Source organism: Salmo salar, chromosome ssa01 (assembly GCF_905237065.1).
Source record: "Salmo salar chromosome ssa01, Ssal_v3.1, whole genome shotgun sequence".
Taxonomy (NCBI): Eukaryota; Metazoa; Chordata; class Actinopteri; order Salmoniformes; family Salmonidae; genus Salmo; species Salmo salar.
In genome coordinates, this window is record NC_059442.1 from 23,227,397 (window position 1) to 23,230,594 (window position 3,198).

The window sequence follows — 3,198 nt, forward strand, 5'->3', positions numbered from 1 at the left end:
CGTTGAGTTGATCAGGCTGTTGATTGTGGCCTGTGGAATGTTGTCCTACTCCTCTTCAATGGCTGTGCGAAGTTGCTGGATATTGGCAGGAACTGGAAGACGCTGTTGAACACGTTGATCCAGAGCATCCCAAACATGCTCAATGGGTGACACTGGTGAGTATGCAGGCCACTGGGACATTTTCAGCTTCCAGGAATTGTGTACAGATCCTTTCGACATGGGGCCGTGCATTACAATGCTGAAACATGATAATGGCGATGGAGGCAGATGAATGGTACGACAATGGGCCTCAGGATCTCGTCACGGTATCTTTGTGCATTCAAATTGCCATCGATAAAATGCAATTGTGTTCGTTGTCCGTAGCTTATACCTGCCATTACCATAACCCTCCGCCACCATGGGGCATTCTGTTCACGATGTTGACATCAGCAAACCGCTCGCCCACACGATGCCACACTACGTGGTCTGCGGTTGTGAGGCCGGTTGGACGTACTACCGAATTCTCTAAAACAAAGTTTGAGGCTGCTTTTGGTAGAGAAATTAACATTAAATTCTCTGGAAACAGCTCTGGTGGACATTCCTGCAGTCAGCATGCCAATTGCACACTCCCTCAAAACTTGAGACATCTGTGGCATTGTGTTGTGTGACAAAACTGCACATTTTAGAGAGGCCTTGTATTGTCCCCAGCAAAAGGTACATCTGTATAATGATCATGTTTAATCAGCTTCTTGATATGCCACACCTGTCAGGTGTATAGGTTATCTTGGCAAAGGAGAAATGCTCACTAAGAGCGATGCAACCAAATTTGAGAGAAATAATATTTTTGTGCGAATAGAAAAATCCTGGCATCTTTTATTTCAGCTCATGAAACAACCTACTGTACCATCAGACTTGACATGGCTCAAGATGGTTTTACACTTCCCCCCTGACACAGTCAGGGGGGAAGTGATATCATGATTTTGACCCCTCCACTGGTGACATGGCAGTATGTGTGTCTCCTGTAGACGGGGGAGGGATGAGGGGGCTGACTGAGGTATCATATTACGCCGGTGGGCGTCCCTGGACATTCTGTGACTTCGGCATGAGTCATCCTCTCCAACGGACGGACATCTGTGTGTGTGTGTGTGTGTCATACACGTGTCAATCCATGACTCTGTGTTGATTTTATTGTCCCCAGCACAAGGTGCACCTGTGTAATGATCATGCTGTTTAACCAGCTTCTTGATATGCCACACCTGTCAGGTGGATGGATTATCTTGGCGAAGGAGAAATGCTCACTAACAGGGATGAAAACAAATTTGTGCACAACATTTTGAGAGATAATCTTTTTGTGCGTATGAAGAAATTCTTGGAATCTTTTATTTCAGCTCATAAAACACGGGACCAACACTTTACATGTTGCATTCATATTTTTTTCTCAGTATATGTTATTTATTTGATTGTCTATTCCATAGCCATATTATTTTAAAAAGTTAGTTAGTAGTTTGGCTAAAAGCAAATCACGATTTCTTTACATGTTTTGTATCAACATTTTTGGGAATCATGGACAGCACATTGTAATTGCAATAACATTTTATGTAGGCTATAATTTATTTCGTTTTGTTCTGCAAGTCCAGGCAATACAAGTGATGCAAGCATAGCCGCAGGAAGCAGTTTTGGGTTGGGGGTGCTGGGGGAATGCAGATTTCTATATAGGTCTGCTAATAAAGGACTAGTAAAGGCCCAGTGCACTACTTTTGTGAGAAAAAAATGTCATTAAATGCATTTGTGTGTTTACCAGCATTTGTAACTTGAGTCTGATAATTATCTGTACAAAACAGTTAATCTGATAAAACTTGTGGAATATAAAAATATATTTTTTAAATACTTTGCAAATGCAACTTATTTCTATGTGAAAACTGAAATGGTCTATTCATTCCTTTTCCATTTTAGTAGACGCTCTTATCCAGAGCAACTTACAGTAGTGAGTGCATACCTTTTCGTACTGGTCCCACATGGGAATCAAACCCACAACCCTAGCATTGCAAACACCATGCTCTACCAACTGAGCCGCATCATCACAAACCACTTGATGTCTCAATGTACTCAATTACTGTACTGTTCATTGTTTTTCTTCATGGTGATGGAAAGTCTACAGGTACAAACCTAGATGTCCAGCCTATGTACAACACATTAAGTGTTTTTTAAGAATGTTAAATTAATACTTCACAAAAAGTGGTTGTTTTCCATGTCATTTCCATGTTATTCCATTCGAATGATAATCACAGAGAAAGGGACAGGGCAACAACTCTTACAATTCCAACTATTGAATCTTGCAAGATACTGTTCTTACTTATAAACTGGGTGGTTTGAGCCCTAAATGCTGACTGGCTGACAGCAGTGGTATATTTAAGCAATAACGCCCGAGGAGGTGTGGTATATGGCCAATATACCACGGCTAAAGACTGTTCATATGCGTGACGCAACAGAGAGTGCCTGGACACAGCCCTTAGCCGTGGTATCCCCGAGGTGCCTTATTGCTATTATGAACAGGTTTTCAACGTAATTAGAGCAGTAAAAATAAATGTTTTGTCATACCCGTGATATACGGTCTGTAATAAACTGGGTGGTTCGAGCCCTGAATGCTGATTGGCTGACAGCGGGGGTATATCAGATCGTATATCACGGGTATGACAAAACATTTATTTTTACTGCTCTAATTATGTTGGTAACCATTTTAGAATAGCAATAAGGCACCTCAGGTTTTTTTTGGTATAAGGCCAATATACCACGGCTAAGGGCTGTATCCAGGCACTCTGCGTTGCGTCATCCATAAGAACAGCCCTCAGCTGTGGTATATTGGCCATATTCCACACCCCCTTGTGCCTTATTGCTTATTAATTTTACAACTACCTTTTTTGCCAAAGCAGAAATGCTGAAAAAATTTGCTTGGCTACAGATGTATAGATTGGTCTGCTAATACTAGTAACGGCCCAGTGCACTACTTTTGTGGTAAAAATTACATTTTTGTTTATTGCAAGCACCCTCAGCACCCCTACTTCCCGCGGCTCTGCACTTTGCCCAAAGGCGCATGCCGCACAGAGAACGCAGCAGGCATCCTTCCTCCATCAAGACTCCTCTCTGAAACCCTGCCCACATTTTTATTGTTTGCTCTGCAGAGGACATTACGCCTTTAAATATTCTTCGCTCCCGTCCTCT